Genomic DNA, 22,585 nt, shown 5'->3' on the forward strand with positions numbered 1-22,585 from the left:
AATGAGACTGAATGTCCCGAAGTTGTCTCATCAGAAAAGTCCGATTCACCACTGGTTGCATCGTTGGAAGATTTTGTCTTAAGAATGGATTTAAATGTGAAGGACCTTTGATCACCTTTCCTAGATGGTGTTGAGCTGTTAGTCTGAGAGGGATAGTTAGATCTTCTATTAGTTGTTTGCTTCTGCCAAGCTTAAATTTGATTTTTTTTCATAGTCCATCTTGTCCCTCTCAAACGTAACTTGCTTTTTTGCCATGATCTCCTTTTCTAGTTTGTTAATATTCTGAGCCAGGGATGGGTCGCACTCTGCAAAACCTTCCATTTTGGTGTATTCATGGAGTTTAAATTGTAAAGTTTTTATATCTGCTTCATTAGAAATGTTTTCTTTTGCTTTGAAACTAACAATCAACTCCATAAGCTTGAATGAACAGTCATTGAGTACTTGCTTCCATTTTGTTTCAAAACCCCCCTCTTGAAACCCAAACGTCAAGGTTTTTTTGATTCTTAATCCTCTCGGAATTCTAACTGATTTTATATAGTTTTCTATAGTAACAATATCCCACCATAAGCGAGTATCAGTGATCAACAATTTTTCCAAACATGAAAATTGACTCTCTAAGTCTATGATATCATCACAGTTAGAATCCAGGGCATTACCAAAGACCCTTTGTGCCTTTTGTAATCTCGTTGCATTATCAACACAATTGAATGCGTAATTTGAGTCAGATTGAGATAGTTCATCATGTTCTGATCATGTTCCAAGTAAGATCCATTATGTAAATAAAATCACAAAAATTATCAATGAAATCCAGGGAATTCGGAAAAAAAATAGAATTTCTCCAAAAAATACACCAGGGAAATATTATCTTTAGTGAGGAAACCCCCCTCTATCTGGGATCAAGTATCAAAAAACGTCTTCTAATAGGATAAATATATCAGTATATACAGCAAGCAGCAATGAAACACAAAAATCTGATGCTACAAAACAAACAAACACCCAGGATGTAATTCCAATTATATTGATATTTTATGGGACCTCCGTATTAAAAATGTATCCTGTGAGTAGCAGGTATAGGGAGACTAGTGTCTAGTGTATCCAATAGGCATACACATAAGCAATTACTGACAAAAAGAAAATCTCCCACCAACTATTGTATAAATTATAACATAAGAGAAGCAAACTCACTATTAGTTGATATTCATTCAGTGCTTAAGGAGGTCCAGTGATGTGCATCCAAGGGGGGACCAGCAATGAAGCAGAGTAAAAGGCAAAGCCCTATCCAGGATGAAAAAACAGATCCAGAGGGGGCTCACTTATATAAAAATCTGAAAGTTTTTATTGAATCATACAAAAATAACCTTTAGAGAGGCAGCATCACACAACGCATTTCGCGCAGAGTGCTTCATCATGGTTTAATATTGTAAGTAAAAATCGGCATATTTAAATGATTTGGTGCGCGAGTGACGCCAGAGCCAATTTGCATATCCAGAGCAAACAGGCCACCATAGGTACGAATCCCCATAGATCTAGAGGGTATTCAAAATGTACAAAACTTTTCAAAAGGCCCCAAATTCAATTGCACCAGCAGTATTTGTAGATAGCTCAAAGTTGTAATTAGCAATTAAATCCTCCTGCACGAAACAATGACCATTACAACTCTTTCAAAATACATCCCAAACTGACACTGCTCTTTGAGCTCCTTAGATAATCTAATATGATATGTGATGTGAACATCTGCCAAAGTTGCTGCTAGCCACCTAGCAAATATCTTTCCCATAGAGCCACAGCCTCTATGTTAGTGTTGTAGCCGCTTCCTATATCTGCTTTTAGTTTTGTAGGCTTCTGCAGATTAGGGGCGGTTATGTGTTTAGAATACCAAATTGCATCTAGATTTCCATTGTCTAGAAAAGCCATCCCAGAGCTGTACATGGAGCTGAAGGGCACAGGCACAATGACCTTGAAAAATGCCAGTATACCAAACTTCTACTTAACTACTGGTATGAGTATTACTGACACAGGTGACTTTGACAGCCCACTGTGTATCAGTTTCAGCAACAGCAGAACCTCCATCATCATCATCATCCTCTATTTCTACTAGCATGTGGCTGGAAGAAGTAATTCCCAGACAAGCTGTTTTCTGTATTTCTGGGGTTATTAAGAACCATACTGGTGTCAATCGCTTAGACAAAACTGAGGAATGTCATTGTAAAATGGTTGACCCCTCTTTGACTTTCCTCAGGCTTCATAATTTAAGATAATGTAGCAAACATTGTTTGTGTACTATGACTTGGAGAGTTTGGACACACTCCTTGTTTTGTACACATTTGCTTGTACAGAATTGTATTAAACATGTATAGGAGATGCTGACTGTCTTACGTAAAATCTCTGGTCATTTACGGCATTTGGCCACAGCATGCAGAAATCTGCAACAGCTGCAAGAAAGGTTGAATTCCATCTTATTAGAACCTCTTGCATCAGCGACTTTAGGAGCAGCGACATGCCATCATTAGCTCACTTGCATCTCATGAGATAGAGAGAGGAGGGAGAAGGTCTTGTGGAAAAGCAGCTTGAGAAGCAGGAAGACTATATGAAAAATGATGGTGCTACAGTAGATACATTGGCTTTGTTCATCACCTAATTGCTGTGCTTAATGAGGACCCAAGGGTTTCCACCATATTGAAATCGGTGCACTACATTTTGGCAACCATGCTTGATCCTTGCTTTAAGCCAATCGTGACTTCTTTCCTTCTACCAGGCACAGGTTTAAACACCTGAATACAGCTTGTGGCCAAGGTAGCTCAATAGTCACATGTACCTCAACCTTATATTTCACCTGAAACTGCTGTCTGCTACTAGTAAAAGTATTGGTGCCAATCAGCAACAAGCAAGAATGATACAGAAATGTAACCACAGTGTAATACAGCAGTTAGGATAGTGATAACGATGAAAATATCTTGTCAGTTTTAAAGGGCATGCCCAAATATCCTGCTGCTAATGAATAAAACAACCTACTCAGTTTTTAGAATGATGGAAGATTATTGTAATGAAAATACAGACGTTGATATCATGGGCAGCCCATTTATATTTAAAATCAGAGACAGGACATAAAACACAGACAGAGCTCAGTTTTTAGCACATCCAGTGAAACTCATACAAGGTACAGTGCCTAAATATATATGTATAAATATCGAATAAAATGGTCTTTTAGTTTAACATTTTTGGCCAAAATTGTTGTAAGCCCCTGAGCCAACTGCACGGCAGACCACAATTCAGGGCAGCCCATTTATATACAGTACCAGAGTCCCTTATAGACACTGGCTATGGTGTACTTAAGATGCCTACTCTCCAGTGTGCATTCTAAAAAAAAATATATGTCGCACCACTGGAAAGTGACTATCAGAAGGCTACAGCCCAAAAATGTCAAGAAGATGGTATTAATCAATACGAACTACTACATGGTTGATGAATACCGTGTCCATCAAATTGAAAATGAGCAGTTAGCAGTTGATTCCAGTGGAAGTGAGCTTATATTAGGTTTCAATGGCAATGCTTGCAGCGATGAGCAAGATGAATCGTAATCTATTCCAAATCCTTAATCCTTGATGCTGATTGGCACCAATATAAAAATAATCGCTCACAGTAACTGCACACACAATGTGGCTTTGGAGCTGGGATTAGAGTGGGAAACAAACACACACACAGGACAGTGAAAATAATGTCTAGTCGTGGTCATTTTGTAGGCGTTCAAACAAGCCAACACTTTCTAACATTGCCAGAGACAGACATAACATCCATGTGGGTACAGTTCTTTGTTATTTCTAACTGTTTCATCTGTGGTACACGGGTGAGAGAAAGGAACAATGACATACTCCTTTTTTTCGTTGCCTGGGAAAAACATATATACTTGATATATATGATTGTACACAACAGTGTTTTGGACTGCTGCCACAACAGTGGGTGTGAGACGTACACTTCCCAGCTAAATTGCTGCTGACTGGGCTGACTGACCACAATACATTTTGTATGCCTACTATATAATATTCACAACGTTGCATTTCTGTGGTGCCCATTTCCCTAAAATACTAGCATAAATACAGAAGGATTGTAACAAGTTGTTGAAAGATCCTGAAATAGGCCTTCTCTCATCCTGCTTGAACAAATCCTCTTCATTCTTTTTAACAAATGATTTTCCTGTAGCAAGCTAAAATATCAGATGCACATAATCCCGTTACCATCTTTTTTCAGAAAAACGAAGATGCAGACCAAATACAGTACAGTAGTCTCATGGCTTACTACATTTTTAAAGCAAGCCTTGGAGATAATATCATTAGTGACTCTTAGCACCTTTTTAAGGAGTATTAGACCAGGGCTCTTCAACCAGTTTTTCAAAGGGACCAGATCAGAAAACATTTAGGATCACATGGTTATTGTAATGTCATTTTAGATGTATTTTAAAACTTGAAAATTATTATTTCAACATTTTGCAAGCATTTATTCCATCTGTAACATATATTTATATTGACTGGAGAAATATATCCAAAGACGGATACAGAGGGTCCCTGGATTTGGCGCACTGCAGACCTTTATTTTATAATGCGGTCAGAGGTAGCAAACAAATTCTATAGATAAAATCAATTTTATTAACATAGTAGGTATATTTAAAAGTAGACACATAGCCAAGTAGGGTACATGTCTATGTGTTGAAGTTATTCAGTTATTACATTCACATATTCTTGGAATGTACGTATCAAGTTGTTTATAGCGATGAGTACCAGTGTAAAAGATGGTCCAATGCTGTATTTTTGGCTCCCTACCTCACATGTGTATGTGTAGGTTCTATTGTTTTAATAGGGATTTTATGCCCTGTATCAGGCTGCGCGTGTTGGATGTTAGCAAGTTCTGGTTATGAGATATAGGCGGACGGGTAGGATGTAGATCCTGAGTATCTGGTGACTCTCTCTAATCTAATATAGTTAGCATATAGTTTAATGTTAACAAGTCCTGGTTAGGAGATACAAGTGAACAAATAGGGATGTAAACCCTGAATGTATAGTGGCTCTCTCTGATCTAGTATAATGGTAAGAGAGTGTTATAAGTTATCGTGATGTCCCTGATGCGTGTATTCTCTACCAGGTTTTACTGCTCATGCGTCACTTCTCTTTGTAGATATCGTATTGTTGTGACCAGGGGAAAATGCAGGGAAACCATGGGGTAGGTATATCTGGATCACTAAGTAGATCAATTGTTATTGCTAGGTTAGCATCAGGCTAAGAGTTACAATTTTGTTTATATCCATGACAATGTCCGACTGCGCATGCGTTGCGCTCGATGTAAATCTCCCGTTTCAATTCTGTCAGGCAGAGGGATGGAGGTTTAGAGGGATCAATTTGCCATAATATCTCTATAACCTCTCCGTCTAGAGTGTCAGTATTTTTATTGAAAAGGATGTTTGTAACGTGGGATTGCTGTATCTATATATATAGGGGGCCTCAATAGATATCCCCCATGTAAAACTCGCTTCCGTGGTTATTATAGTGGAAGCTTTCAGCATGATGTATAGATCTGGAGGTGATGTGCCTCCAGCCTAGGGGGTATTGCCCTGTGCTGATCTCCTAAGTTGTGTATATAGATACTTTTCCCATGCAGTCTTGTGTTTCCAGACCACTCTCTGCCCAACTTTGCATAAACTTAAGAGGATTTGGTGCCAAATTGTAAGTATAGAACACTCCTGGTTAGGAGATACAAGCAGATCGGTAAGGATGTAGATCCTGAATGCGTGGTGACTCTCTTTAGTCTAGTATAATGATAGGATAGTGTTATAAGTCATCATAGTTTCCCTGATGCGTGTACTATCTAACAGGTTTTACTGCGCATGCGTCACTTTTCCTTCGCAGGTATCGTGTGATTCTAACTAGGGGAAGAGGCAGGAGAATCACGGGGTAAGTATATCAAGATCGCTAAATAGATAATTAAATCATTGTTGGTGCTAACTTAGCGTAAGGCTAGGAGTCACAAATTCAGTTTGCTTATATATTTGCTCCGTTAGCATGTCCGACTGCGCATGCGTTGCGCTTGATACACATCTCCCGTTTTAGTTCTTTCTCACAGATGGGTGTAAAAACGCTCAACTTGGTGTGTAGATCTGGAGGTGATGTGCCTCCAGCCTCGGGGGTAGTACCCTGTGCTGATCACCTAAGCTGTATAGAGAGTTCTCCCATATAATCATTTGTTTCCAGAACACTTTATGCGCAACTCTGTATAAACTTATGAAGTCAATGGTGCCATCTTAACGATATAAAACGCTCTAGCTGAAATAAACTTCAAGTGTAACAACTGTCGGCAAAGACCCGACGTACAGTACGTATCGTCGCTATCTGAGACTTCTTCCGGGGTGGGCGTACCCTTTATACGTGATTGTTGCCAAGGCAACCGGAGGACAATAGTTGTGCCGAACACGTCGGTGGTGGTGCACAGGTACTGCACCATGTTGATCCTAAGTGTTTTGTAGGATCTGTTTGGTCTGACCTTAATGTACACTGTATGTGATTAATACAGTATTCACTTAGTGTGGTTAGGCTAACAAGCTTTCCCAAGTTGTTGTGGAATTCTAATAATTATAAAAAGGAGGTATATACAAAACCTTCGTTGATGCCAGATGGATATTGAGTGTGTAACATGTATATCCATCTGGCTTCTCACTGCAAAAGTTTTTTGTCCCAGTTACCCCTGCGGATGCTAGGGGGCACATGGTCTATGCCTTGAAATGTAAGTGTGTTAACATTCCCTGCATGTTTATCCCGAACATGTCGGGAGACAGGAGTGTCTGTGGAATTCCTAATTGATCCCAGGTGTTCCAAGACTCGTCTTCTTAGTTCTCTTATAGTTTTGCCGACATATTTTTTTCCGCAGGAGCATGTAATCAAATATGTAATTCCGGTGCTTTTGCAGTTTATAAAGTTTTTGATTGTGAAGGTTTTTGTGTCACCTGTGTTTGTGAATGTTTTGCTTTCTTTCATGAAGTCACATGCTTTGCAGCTATGACATTTGTAGAAGCCTTTGATACTTAACCATGTTGTGCTTTTTTTACTTTGAGTATTTTTAGTAAAGGGGCTATGTACAAGTTGGTCACTAATGTTTTCGGAGCGTCTCCATACGATAGACGGTCTATCCTTGAGGACCAAATTGAGGTCATCATCGCACGTCAGGATGTGCCAGTGTTTGGTAAGTATTTGGTTGATATTTTTCCACTGGTATGTGCTGATACATCTTATTTCTTTTTTGCTGTCTTCTTTAGATTGTTTTTTGAGAAGATCCTCACGGGGTGTGTTCACAGCGGGATGATAGGCTGTTTTTAGTTGTCTATTAGAATAGCCACGGCTTAGAAAATTGTCCCTCATTTTCTTAGACTCAGTTTTGAAGGTTTGAATATCAGAGCAGTTTCGTCTCATACGAAGGTACTGAACTGTGGGTATTCCCCTGATAAGTGGTTTGGGGTGGAAACTATCCACTCTCAGGTAACTATTAGTTGCAGTTTTTTTCTTGTAGTTACAAGTGGAGAGATACCCTTCTTCATTCTTGGTGATTCTGGGGTTGAGGAAGGTGATACTGGTAGCACTTATCTCTGAGGTCAGTCTGAGATTATGTTCGTTTGAGTTTAGAAGATTGAAAAAGGTTTTCAATTCTTTTCTGCTACCGTTCCACAGCAGCATAATGTCATCAATATATCTGATCCACATAGATATGTGCAGCTATGACATTTGTAGAAGCCTTTGATACTTGTGGTCAGTATACTGAGACATGCCTTCAGAGAATACGCTAACCTCTTCCCACCATCCTAGGTAGAGGTTAGCGTATGTGGGGGCACATGTAGTCCCCATTGCAGTGCCTTGTGTTTGTAGGTAATACTTGGAGTCAAAAAGAAAGTAATTGTGTTGGAGGACGAACTCAAGGAGTTCTAGAACAAAGATGTTATGTTCAGAGAAAAGGCAGCTCCGTGTGGACAAAAAGTATCTGACCGCCAGAAGACCTACTTCATGCTGGATGCTTGTATAAAGGGACTCCACGTCAAAACTGACTAGTAGATTCTCTTTCTGGGTCTGTATCCCCTCAATTCTATTAAGGACATCTTTGGTGTCTTGAACGTACAATGGTAGTGCTGTGACGAATTTCCTGAGCACTTGGTCAATATACACACTTGGATTTTCTGTTAGTGAGCCTATCCCTGATACTATCGGTCTGCCTGGTGGCTTTTGTTTATTTTTATGTATTTTATGGATGCTGTAGAAAGTGGCTGTGACCGGATGTTTATTAGTCATAAATTCTCGTTCTTTTTTTGTTATAACTTTATTCGTCAAGCCTCTTTCTAAGATTTTCTCTTGTGCTTTCTGGAATATCTCTGTTGGATCTTTGTCCAAAACCCTGTAGCATTGTTTGTCCTTTAATAGTCTCAGGTTTTCTGCAACGTAGTCTTCAGTTTTTAAAACCACTAGATTGCCACCTTTATCTGCTGACTTGATTGTGATTTCATCCATGCTTTTGATTTCTTTTAATGCACTTGGTTCTGATGAGTTTAGATTGTTTTTGCCCTTTTTAACCTTAAGTGCCTCCAGATCTTTAGTTACCAGGTTTAGAAAGGTGGAGATATTGGGACACGTGTCTTGATGTGGTGTAAACCGACTTTGGGGTTTTAGGGTGGTATGGGGACCGTCCCCTGGGTTTTTTTCCCCATCTTCGAGGAGGTCGACCAGATTCATAAGATATTCCTGATCTTGTGTATCTAATAATTCATCAAAAGTCATTTGGTGTTGTATTTCTTTCTCTTCGTTTGAAGTATTTATGTAGAAGCATTTTTCTGGCGAAAAGATTTACGTCTTTTACTGCTTCAAACAGATCAAATCTTCTCATTGGGACATAAGAGAGACCTTTCTCTAGTAGTGTCATTTGTGCCTCTGTGAAAGTGACGTGTGAGGGATTCATGACTTTGCCCCGTTATCTGTGGTGTCTGTCTTCGTTACCGTCTCCTCCTCCTCTGTCTCCTGTAGTTGGACCATCTTCCTCTTCCTCTCCAGTAACCCTCCTCTTCTGGTTTTTCGGGTCCGTAGTCTGTTCCTTCCTGTACTGAGTCTAAAAAATGTGGGTCAGATTGTGTTGTGGGTTTTTCTTTGTTCGTTTTTGACCTTGTTGTTATTTTATTTTGGTTACTACTGTTCTCTTCATTTTCAGACATATCCCAGTCAGTTGATGATTCGCTGTTCTCTTGCACCTTAGGCTTATCTGCTAAGAAGTGGTGTTTGTAAATTTTGCCCTTTGCAAAGTCTCCACTATCTCTGAGATATTTATTATGTTTCCTCTCTTTAATGCCTTTCACGTATTGATCGGTTGTTTTTTGTAGTATGTTTTCATATTTTTCAAAGTTTGGAGAGTCTCTCCATTTCGGTGCATCTAATTTGTTTTTTTCAACTTCAATATTAACCTTTTTAAGTTCTATTAATTCATTGTCTATCAGTAGGTTCATAAGGTCATGCGAACACTTACTTATTATCTCATCCCATTTTTTTATAAATGCATCCTCTTGGATATGGTATGACGGTGAGAGATTCACTCTTAGGCCTCTTGGTATCATTTTATTTTTTTCATATTTTTGTAGGCTGCAGACTTCCCACCATAGGCGGGATTGCTTTTTATATACTGTAGTCTTTCCATGTTTTGAAAGTAAAGCTTGATATTACTGACAGTTGGTTCTTCTTGTGCAGCCTGTGTTACAGAGAAAATATTCTCTGAGTCAGTTTCCCAATCATTAAAGTCCATTGTTCTGGACAGGAAACCCGTCATCTTGTTATGGTGTTTCTTGACCCAGCTGGGTCCAAGGGGTGAGCAAAGGTGGAAAGCAGGGTAGAGATACCTGCGGATAGAGACTAATACTGTACAGAAAACCTTGCTCCAAACCCCTAATGGGATTGCGTGCTGCCCGGGAGGGTGGCTAATAAAGACTGGAGAAATATATCCAAAGACGGATACAGAGGGTCCCTGGTTTTGGCGCACTGCAGACCTTTATTTTATAATGCGGTCAGAGGTAGCAAACAAATTATATAGATAAAATCAATTTTATTAACATAGTAGGTATATTTAAAAGTAGACACATAGCCAAGTAGGGTATATGTCTATGTGTTGAAGTTATTCAGTTATTACATTCACATATTCTTGGAATGTACATAGCAAGTTGTTTATAGCGATGAGTACCAGTGTTAAAGATGGTCCAATGCTGTATTTTTGGCTCCCTACCTCACATGTGTATGTGTAGGTTCTATTGTTTTAATAGGGATTTTATGTCCTGTATCAGGCTACGCGTGTTGGATGTTAGCAAGTTCTGGTTATGAGATATAGGCGGACGGGTAGGATGTAGATCCTGAGTGTCTGGTGACTCTCTCTAATCTAATATAGTTAGCATATAGTTTAATGTTAACAAGTCCTGGCTAGGAGATACAAGTGGACAAATAGGGATGTAAACCCTGAATGTATAGTGGCTCTCTCTGATCTAGTATAATGGTAAGAGAGTGTTATAAGTTATCGTGATGTCCCTGATGCGTGTATTCTCTACCAGGTTTTACTGTGCATGCGTCACTTCTCTTTGTAGATATCGTATTGTTGTGACCAGGGAAAATGCAGGGAAACCACGGGGTAGGTATATCTGGATCACTAAGTAGATAAATATATTTATATTACCTTAATTTACAAGTGAGTTTGTGTAAAACATTCTACTTTGCCCCTTGATAATTTAATACTAGATTCTAAGGCAGCTAAGAGTTCAAGGGCCACATTAAAACCATGCGGCCATTGGCCGCCAGTTGAAGAGCCCTATATTTTATTTATTTATAAAAATGTTTTACCAGGAAGTAATACATTGAGAGTTACCTCTCGTTTTCAAGTTTGTCCTGGGAACAGAGTTATAACAATACATGGTTACATTAAATGAACGGGGTTATACAGTCAATTCAGATACATTTTATGAACAGTTAGAGTTGGAAAATTGGGTGGAGGGATAAAAGGGTTGGAGAGTTTCAGATTGAAATACAGCAATTTTAACACCAACAAACATCAGCAAACGGCTCACACCCTTCAGCTGCCCTTCGGCGGTGCCAAAGGCTGTGCGCCTTTGGGATGATGCAGATGTAGACTGAAGGGGCTCAGATTGAATGCATCTGTGATTTCAGAGTTATTTTGTCCTCCACGACATTAGCATTCCAGATACTAAGCCATAAAAAAAACACCATCCTCGTCCTACTGATATAGCGTAAACCAATCCCTTGCAATTGAAGGATCAGGGGATCCTTCGTCCCAATTAGGCTACTTCAGATAGATTCTTAATCATAAATGTAAAGAATCAAGAACGTCACTAATAGAGCTTTTACTAGAAGTAATATTATCATTTAAAACATGCACACTCCGGGAAGAGACTCCTTTACATGATAGTCTCCTGTGTCTCTACAGAAAATCTACTCTCTTGCCTTAATCTCACTGAAGTGCTTACAAGCAGGATGCAGGGGCTACAACATCTTAACACAACCAGATTAAATCTTCTCCGTTTGTTGCGGCAACCTACCTGACCATCTCTTCCTCAATAACATTACTGATATTAAGACACACAACCCACAGAGCTTTTAGCCCTGTATGGTGACCACAACACAACTAAACAGCTTGGGTAACACTGCCTGGGGGAGAAGCGCATACTCAACAACTTGGCAGAAAATTAACTGCAGTGTCTCCCAGTGATAGGCAGGAGAGAAGACATTGCAGTTTCATCTCTCACTGACTCCGAAGACTGAACTCAGTGGGTTTCAGGAGATGAAGATGGTGCCCCATCTCAGACATTTTTTAGCTACTCCACTGTGGGGTAGTGTAATAAAAATGGTGAGGGCTATTAAGTATCAACCTGGAGCTTCAGGGGTTAACGTTAATTAGAAATTATGTTACAAATACAAGAAATTGGGTTTTTGACAGGCCAAGACCCTTTCTGGGTCTTTGCTGATTTACAAAAAGTGCTTAATTGAGGTGGGGTGGGGTGGGGTGGGGTGGGGGGGTGTATCACTGATGGCCCACTAAAAGTGAAATGTGTGTGGACTTTCGGGAGGTAGAGCTGTAAGATGGCTTACTAACAATCTACAGACATCACTGTTTTTTCTACCGCAAAAGTGCAGATTAAAAGGTGCCGCTAGGGAGTGTACCTATTCCACAGATTTCCTGCTTTACTGAGACCATTATTGATCTGATCGGTCATTTCCCCAGAAGTCAATACTTATGATAAAATCTGGGGCCTAACCTCAGCACATGCTCAGGGCTTGTTACATACGTTTTCTCTCTTTGTGAGGGTCCTGCCGGCTCGGGGGATCCTTATCTCCTCTATCACATCTGCTGTGGGTCTGGTGCCCATGCTGTGGGACCTTCTAGCTGTGGACAGAGCTTTTGGTGAACTCGGAGTAGTGTCGCTGTGGAAATAATCCGCTTCCCTGCAGAAGCATCGTCCCTCAGAGATCACAGATTCTCGCTACAACGCCTGTCTCGCCGGCTAAAATGAATGATACGCGCGTGCAGACCAGGAGGGTACAACAGGCAGCAACTACAATGGATGATCATTACTTACTACTGATAACCAGGCAGATGTACAAGATATTTAACACATTATTAATGAATGCTTTGATACTCTGAAAAGAGATCTTGCTGAAATAATAGGCACCTCCATTCAACAAGTGACCATGCCTGCAAAACATGGCCAAGAACGACCACAGCCCAACTCACCCCTGAATACCCCATGGTGGCAATGCTGCAGAAATCAAACAGCAATGCACAGCCTCAGGACAAAGTCTAAGGCTTTGGTCCAGCTGTGTCCGGCGGCGTGTGCAGCCACGCGCCAGAGGAGCACCAGCCCCTTTCCTCTAGTGTGGAGGTCCCCGCTGGCTTCTTACTACTTGGCTGACTGTCTGCTGTGACGCGTCAGCCGGCCGATGCTGCAAGCTCCTAGTGATTTTCAGCTCTGAGGCGTCACGTGGAGCGGCAGAGGGAAGTAAGGGAGGGAAGGAGGTACGGATGGGTGGCGGCTTGGAAGGGGAGCAGGGAAGGAGCTGCGGGGGAAAAGTGTGGGAGTGTGTATGTATGTGTGTATGTATGTGGGGGGGTGGACGGCACCACGATATCAGACCTGGCAAAGTTTTACCACGCGCCCCGCCCTCCCGCTCCCGTCCCCCTCCTGCTCCAGCTCCTGGCTCCCTACAGACCGCATATCGCGGTCAATTGCCTGTCAGCGCGCCGCCTGTCTGCAGTGCGGGCGCGCTGACTGAGGGAGCGGGGCCTTAGCCTTAGAGACAGGATTTAGCAGCATGAGTATCTCAGGGTTCAGAAATACAGCAAAGTGGCCACAAGGGGTCACTCAAAGTCCCTCAAAGTTGAGTTAAAATATATACATTAAGTAACAGTACAGATGACTGTTACTACAAGTTATAAAGTACGTAGATCAGTCATATGATCCCACAAGACCAAATATACCAAAACAGTAGACAATTTAATACAAGATAAAATCCGACGAAACTCATAAAATAACAACTAATGTATAACTTAAAAAAAACCCTAAAGGGCAATCCGGAGATAGATTGGTTGTAAGTGGTGGTATATTGTAGAACAACCTAAGACTGGAAATTTAATAAAGTTCCAGATAGTGTACTGAGATTGTTAACCACACTATCAACTACATGCAGTACAACAACAGCTAGAGAATGCATGAATAAATCTTGCTATACGTAGAGATATTATACTTGCAAATAGGTGCTAAATGGTGGTATATAGCAGCTATATAGCCCGACAGTTGAATAGAGGGCCAAGATGTAATACCCATCAAGCATTAATATGCACTATATTCACTGAGTACCATGGAGGCTGCGTTCAAACAACCGCAATATACTGTAGTTGAGCAAGAAATATACAACCTAACTGCTAGATATACAGTGGTATTCTTCCAATAGATAGATCACTGGAGCGTCAGGTATTGAAAAAATGCTGTTTATGCCCTCCGTGATCGTCAATATAATGACGTCACTATGCCCCGACAGCCGTTTCGCGCGGCTCACGCGCTTCTTCAAAGGGGGAGGAGGGGTTACCTGATCTAACGGTCAGCCAGCCATTGCTTAAAGGCCTGGTGGAAGAACTCCCTTACCAGGCACGTCTGATCAGTAAATTTACCTTACAAGCAGTGGGCTCAGACTACGACTTCCATCTTGAGCCACAACATATAGCCGCCATATCGCTGCACAACCAGCTCAGCCCTGGTCCAGTTATGACATGGTCACTCAACCGGCAAATGACCATTTCGCAATCCTACAAGAGAAAGGTTTCTCTCTTCCTCCTCGACGATAAACTTTTACTTTTGAAAATGCTGCAGAACTGACCCCCGAGAGAGGACGCACTGTACTCCCAATTACCACTGGCAGTGTGGAAATGGCAGTACATAAATTGCTGATTCCTGTGTACAGAAAGGGGCAGCTCTTCATGGTAGGTTTGCTCACTATGGACGCTCCACTTTCCTTCCGGAATAATCTCCTATATTATAGACAATAATTTAATCCCTCACTGCTAATGGGTTAAAGTTTAACTCTGTGTGAGCTGTCTCTGTCTGAATATAACACGTTTTCCCTTCTCAGGGTCCTAGACATAGTTGTGTGTGTTGTTTTCCTGTTCTATGTAGTATATTGATTCTGTTATAATATGTTTTCTTAATGCCTCTGCTCGTCTGCTCACCTTGTTGAAACATAATACTCTAGGAAAAGTTAACTTATCTGTTTGTAGGAGAAAATCACCACCGCTAAGGAGGAGAGTGAAACAGCGGGCACGGCCGCACAACAGAAATGGCAAAGGCTGGACTGTGCTATGAAAACGGCTTTATTTCAACATGGATTTTGAAGAAAAAAAAACAAGAGGAGGGGTAGCACCCCCCCCGCACCTCTTACGCGTTTCACCCACTCAGGGCTTTTTCAAAGAGTAGCGTTACTTGGTGCACAGCCTCCTAGAGTACCGAATACAACCGGACGTGACGTCACTCAACCAATGGCATGCAAGTACTCCCGAGATCGTATGAAGGGAGACTCACCAAGGGTAGGGGCTTTCCTGAAGGGAGGAGACATACACTCCAAGGAAATGCTATGTAAAGCAGATGAGCCAATAAACCTACCCCTATGACGTTTCAGTGACACTATAATAAAATGCCCTTAAGGAGTATGCAGCCAGGAAAAGGATTGCCTAATATTAGTGAAAAACTGTACATATTACAGTTCGAGGGCTCCTCCCTATAGAAGTTTGCTGCAGGTAAAAAGATAGGCCTTACATATAGAAAAACAAAAAGAACGATTCCTGCGCTCCTACCAATTAGGCTAAAATAAAATAATCTCATGAATAAGGGTTATTTAGTTAAACCCTTTGGCTAAAGCGCTATAAGCCTCCAATGAAGGAAATTCACTCCTGCCGGCAAAGAAGTTTCACTTCAAAAAGTAATATTGCTATAAATGGGATTTTTTTCCTTTGATACATATGGTGCCGTTTATTCCCCCACAATTGCTCCACATTTGCTTCGATACATAGACCCCATGATATTCAGACTTACTACCTCATGAAGAATATACTGATGTAAAGTAGCCCTACTTACTAAATAGCACGGCGAACCATAGTATGATTGCAGCATCACCAGTAATATAGAGAATGTAGATAAATAGAAAAACTGACAGGCAGACAGAGAGACAAATGCAGTAGATAGGAAGATAAAGCAAGTTTACTGTTTCATTTATGTCTGGTGTGAACTTTATGTAACCTCTGTACAAGTAAAATATGTAAAATATGTAAAAAATAAATAAATATACTGTTATAATGTATCTATTTATTTGCCTAACTGTAACGATTTTCGGCAACGTTTCCATGCATGAGACTTTGTGTTATGTGTTTCTTTAGTCTTTTTTACATTACAACTGAAATAGTGATTTTTTAAAAAAAAATCCAGATTGAGTGAATCAAACATATTTAACTAATGCATACTGTATATTTCTTGATACGTGGATTAGCTGGGTGTTTGTCATTATGGCATTCACCTACCTCCACTGTTATAAAACTTTGTAGGAGCCTCCCATAGAACTCTGCCTGACGTGGTGAATTTTGTGTTTGGGGTGGTGTCCCCGAAAGTTACTTTGCACGGCCTGCGACAGAGGTGACTTGGCACTGCACCAACATAGTCTCCTAATATTCCGTGTCTGTGTGTAGTGCAGTCTGGTTATACTCAGGGTTGCCACCAGTCGGGGTTTGACTCGGAGACTACAGGTATCGGCCACATATCTCCGGGCCATGGGTATACCTGAAATATCTCCCCATTCAAATCCTGTCTCTATATGGCTGCACGATGGCAAATAGCACCGCGTTGCCAAGACAACTGAATGCTACGTGACATCCCGTTGCCATTGCAAACGGGTTGCCACATGACATGAAAAGGTGCCCCATTGTCATGGCAACTTGATGCCGCATGACGCCATGATGTCACGTTGTCATGGCAACGCGCGCCATTGAATGTTGCAGAGCATGCTGGCTGGACCTTGCAGGGGGAGATGCCGGGAGATGTCGTCAGTGGTGGTAAGAGAGATAAATATATAAATAACATAAATAAATGTAAAATATTTTTTTGCAAAAAGTCTCCGGGTTAGCCTTCAATAGTAAGTGGCAACCCGGGTTATACTCTGTGTCAGTGTATACACCAAAACTGAGTACAACCTTACTTCACTATACACTGATTGGAGTATAATCTGACTGCAGTACACACTGACACAGCGTACAAGTGGGAGGGGGCAGTGGGTGAAAGAAGGGAATCAGAGGGGACAATCGGCAGTGGGTGATAACCTTCTCCTCCATCCTTGCTGTTCGTCGCCGCAACGTCCTCCTCCTTTTTACTGCTCCACCCACATGCAAATCATAGGTTGTCACTGCTGCCTATGTAACTAAACTGGAATTCTTACACAGACCAAATCAATAACCCAGGGACTACTATTCCTTCATATGCAGGAGCTGCAACAGAATGTGATGCTCCTGAATCAGCCTCATCAGCCATCTGCAGACCCATAAATGAGACAATCTTTGAAGTCAATCATCCAGGATTGCCGGATAAGAAGAAGAGGGTGGAAGGGACAGTGAGACAAAAGCATCCAGCAGCAGTGGGAGGAGGGCTGCAGGAGGTATGCAGGGGGTTAAAGTGTCAGAGGTAGGTAGAAAAATTATAGAAATGTTTGATAGTGTGTTATAAATTCCAGATCTATTTTGATTTGGTGCTTTTTGACACTAGAAAAAGATGACTTAATATTGAAGTATTCATTTATTTTGCATTATTGCAACTGGACTAACACAGCTACTTCAATTTGATATAGAGCTAGTAAGATAAAGAAACGCTGAAGATGTTTCCTCAGGACAAATGTTCCCAACTTGGGTAAAGGGTTTTAATCTGTAATCTATTTTCCCCCTTTTATTTTAGTAATTTGATTTACAGATGTAACAGGCACGTGCCAGCAAATGCAATAGCGTGATAACCCTGCCCTTTTGTTTGCGCATGGATAAGTATTTTACAATGGTGTCAGCTCTCGCAGGCGCATTGTATGTCCCGCTGCCACACGCTATCTGTATTTGTATTATTTGTTTTTGTACCTTTATTACCTTTTTGCTTTTTATTAATTTAATCTACTGAAAACTGTATAGGTCTTATTATATATTTTGCATGCAACTTGTTATTGCCAAATAAAGTTTTCTTTTTTTTCTAAGTGTAGCCAGGCCTGGTTTCACTGGCTACTAGTCTGCCCTCCTACTGGCGGTAAGCCCTAGTAAGAGCATGCTGTCAGGAGTAATCATGGGTTTGCCCCACCTCCTGCAGCTTCAGTGAGTCACAGGGGAGGCGGTGCAACCAGGCCTTGTGTCCAATCAGGGACTCAGGATGGGTTCCTGCTTTTCCTGTACTTAATGAGCTGCACTTCCTGATTTGGTCAGTGTTGCCTCTACCTTTGAGAGAGGCCAGTCTACCCAAACTAGTTGTGCAGGGCTCTGCCAATCTGTGGGCCCTCCCTTTGGGGAGCGGCGGGAGACTATTCCTCTTACTCCACCAGGGACTGCTTCTGGTGCCTTAGGCTGGGAGTGCAGGTCCAGGAACATCCTGAAGGTGAATGCCCTTAAGCTCTACTGTTGCTGGGTTTGCTGTGGAAACTACAGTGTGAATAAAGTGTTTTACTATATTTTCTTGCCTGAGACTGAAATCTATCAGGAAGAAGAGCAAAGAAACTCTCCTGCAGGGATTTCTCCCCTCATCCCTGGGGCCTGCAAGAGGTGGAGGCACTGTCACCATGAGTATGAATCAGTTTATACCCCAGAAGCCTGTTCTGATATCCCCTACCACCATGCGGGAGACTCTCAGATCTACTGTGAGCCAGCAGGTATGCACCACCACACTCCATGTAGCAGCAAAATCTCCCAGAGGGGGGTTGGGGGCGTGGGGAGGGGGGAATATGTGTTGCATAGGTCTAAAGATTTCTGCTAAACCTAGAAGTATTATGCAGAAACACCTATTTTCTTCCATTCAAGAATACCTCTAAAGTAGGGATTGCTTTTAATATATCGCTCTGCAGGGACTAGCTAGTGGCATATGAGTTAGCCGTGTCAGTGCGCAATAGAGGGAGTATGGTATCTTTCCGTGACAATTACCTGGTCCCGAGTGACTGCAGAGCTCTGCATTCAGTACGGGAGGTCCTACCCCGAGAACTAAGAGAGGTCAGACATCTTTTGCTCCCATAAGATCAGGTGTAACGACCCTCTGTCACTTCACCGGCAGATATATGTTATCTGGTACTTCAACTCCACTATACCCAATCACACAATGGGGCCTATTCTAGTAGCTTCGATAACTAACTAATTGAGCTTTTTGAGCACTTCCCGTACGATTTGTCCAGGTTACTGTTCAGAAAGCTCTGATAGCCTGGCAAACTCGTACGGGAAGTGCATCTTCTCAAGCAGTAGCGCTGCGGCTCACACACACCGAGCTGGATCTCAAAAAGAGCTCCAACTTGCATTTTTGAGAAAATCACATGGTACACATTAATAGCAGAGCCAGAACCCCCCCCCCCCCCCCCGCTTTCATCCAATGCAATAAAAATACATTTACAGGCACCATCATTACCTTAGCGGCTAACTGCTAAGGCAATGCAGGGGTTAAATAGCTGTGTCCGGTTTATTGGAGGTAGAGGGGGTGGGGGAAGGTAGTATTTGGCCCATGGTGGGTGTTTAGGCCTTACGGGAGGGTTGCGGGAGGAGTTAAAGCCTTCATTACCTTATTACCTTACCGGTTACTTGCTCCCACTGGATCGGGTGTTAAGACCCTGTCACTTCACCAACAAGATATATATATATGTATTATCTGGTACTTCAGCTCCGCTACACCTAGTCACACTATGGCTCCAAAGAGTAAGTCTTTAGACCTTACCTTACAGTTGGCTTGTTGATTGTGGGTCTAACGGCTCCTGATTCATCTGCATCAGCGGTGTGCTGCAGTCATACTACATTACCTCTGCTCATGGGCGTCTGCAGGAGGGGGCAAGGGGGGGGTCCCAGGCAGCAGCCGCAGGGGATGCTGGAGCCGCCTGCCAGTCTGACGTGTCCCCCCCCAGCCCACCTCCGTGCGCCAACCCAGCAGCTGCTGCGGGAGATGCTGCAGCCGCCTGCAAATCTCACCCCCCCCCTAGCCACCCACCTCCAGGCGCCAACCCAGCAGCAGCCGCGGGGGATGCTGCAGCCGCCCGCTAGTCTCACGCCCCCTCCCTCCCAGCCCCCCCCCCCTCCCTCCCAGCCGCCCCCCCCCTCCCTCCCAGCCGCACCCCCCTCCCTCCCAGCACTCGGGAATGAGGTGGCTCTCATTGGTAGCACTACCAATGAGTTAAAATTATGCCCCCCCCAAAAAAAAATTCTGCGGACGCCCATGCCTCTGCTGATAGCACCCTCCCATCCCCTATACAGTATGAATAACCTCAGACACCTACACAGATCGGTCACTTTGTTTAAGTGCATGTAGATAGTACCTTAGCCTATACTGTGGATATGTTATGCCATTTACTGTTTTCTCATTGGCATTGAGGCACTGTGGCATTCTACACTCCCTGATTCAGTGTATGAATTATTTGAGACATTCTGTCATTATTATAGACTGGGCTATTAAGCATACTATATGCAGATAATGTCTCATTGACTTAAGTTCCCAATTGTGGAAATTACCCCTATTAACTCTTTAAATTATAGTGATATATGTTTTAATTAGTTTTCCATTAAACATATGTTATAGAGTGGGGTGTGCATTCAAATGATTTTATTTTGGATGACTTATTTTTAGCCCTTTGCTTTTTTGGCCCTGTCTGAGACATGTGAATGTGCTCACAAGTGGTAGTTCTATTTGCGTCAAACTGTACGGTGGAGGGTTTTTGTCACTTTTTTTTTACTCTCTATAACTTATTTTGTGCCTGGTTATATTCACTTACAGTTTAATATTCCAAATCCACTAAATACAGAAAAAAAAAGTGAACGATACCGCGCAAACAATTGTGATAAATATTTTAAATAGTCAGCGATTGTGTCTCCCCAATTGGAGATAAAGGTGAATAAAGGTGAATAACCCAATAAAAATCGTGAATAGTGATATATTAAATAAATATAAATACAGCAATCAGTGTGACAATAAATGTTAATATACAACCAGAGAGTCTGCTGCTGTATGGAAAAGATGGCTCAACACCTTGCAAAGCTGACAGAGAAACAAAAAACAGCGCCCAACTCTCTTTGTGTAGTAAATTATGTGATCAGGGAAGCCGAGCTTCCCCCCCTTTATCAATACCCACACAGAATATACAAATAATGAAAAGACACAATCTGGAGGTATAAAGGTCGCGGCTTTCTTTATTTATAAATAGAGATAGTGTAACTGCTAGTCCCTGCCAGAATGCTCAGTAGTATTGTATTGTATTGTATGCCTTTATTTATATAGCGCCATTAATGTACATAGCGCTTCACAGCAGTAATACATGTGGTAATCAAATAAATAACAGATAATATAAATAACAGATCATGGGAATAAGTGCTTTAGACATAAAAGTAACATTTCGGAAGAGGAGTCCCTGCCCCGAGGAGCTTACAGTCTAATTAGTGGGTTAAGTAAAATGTCTGCCGGGCCGGTGTCGTGAGACGGCTCCTGGACATTCGTCCCTGTGACATGCCCCCTCGTTTGAAGCCCCAGCTTTAACAGCCCCGAGCCCCTTCTGAGAAGGACAAGCACTTACCCCCCCAACTTCCGCCACCGACGGGACTATTTAAAACCCTTTATATTAGGCCCGTACCGCGAGACTCGCAATGATCTTCTCCACATCCTCCTGCAAGTCGTTATTGACCATGTCCAATCCGATATCCGATAGATTAACCCCGTCCTCTCTGAACCATCCACTTAATTTTGTTATTGAACTCTGGGCGATTGACGGCCCATTGTAATACAAAGTTCCCCACCATCCTGTTCATTTTGATGCGTGCTTTGTCGACTCTGCCCAGGTTCTGCGTGCCCCTCCACACTATTCTGCAAATTATATCTGACCATATAAACAAAAACAGGAAGGCCAGCGCATCATACAAAATGACACAACATATAGTGCAATATCTCAGTGCTAATCTGCTCATGAGTAAGGGTAATTTAGTTAAACCCTTTGGCCAAAAGGTTATAAGCCTGCAGCCACTTCACGGCATGCCCAATCTGCAGGTCCTAACACTACCTGACACAATTCTCATGTACCTCTCTTTTCTGCTGGAGGGACAAAGCCCATCCTAGTAGGGAGAAGGAGTGACTCAGTGAGTAAAGACACTGACTGGCACTGAGTTTGAAGCAGGGGAGCCCGTTTCAATTCCCGGTGTTGGCTCCTTGTGACCTTGGGCAAGTCACTTGCCATTTACACTCCCTACCCCATCCTTCCCACTAACGCCACTGCTTGGTCAAACTCCCGATCTATCCCATCATTAACCGACGACGCCTCTGGGTAGGATAAGTGCTGAATTAACCTGCTAAGAGGTGGGGAATAAAATGGTCCCGCCATCCTCCCCAACTAAATCTCTTTTCCTATCTTTTCCCTTGCCACAAAACCATTTAACCTGACCGACTTCAAATTTTTCTTGCTGCTTGATCCCATCTGATATTTAAACGGGATCCTAAAGCCTTCTAACAGTAACTTGGCTGCCCCTTTATTGGGGTATTTTGCCAGCCATGGCGCCATTGCCTCTACGGACATTGGCGTTGCAGCCCTCCTGGCCAGTCTGCTATTCTGCACCCCTAAAGCCCTTAGTGTCCCTCTTGAAGCATTGTGTCCTTGTATGCTGGCCTCCACAAATGGAGCAGGCGTGCTGAAAGCGACAGTTGTCGTACTTACATTTTGGCTCATCGAAAGCCCAAAATACGGCTGGCTGCTTACCCATTGTGTGCCCCCACCCCCAACTGCCGTGCGTGCTTGAAAGCCCC

This window comes from Ascaphus truei, chromosome 1 (assembly GCF_040206685.1).
Source record: "Ascaphus truei isolate aAscTru1 chromosome 1, aAscTru1.hap1, whole genome shotgun sequence".
Taxonomy (NCBI): domain Eukaryota; kingdom Metazoa; phylum Chordata; class Amphibia; order Anura; family Ascaphidae; genus Ascaphus; species Ascaphus truei.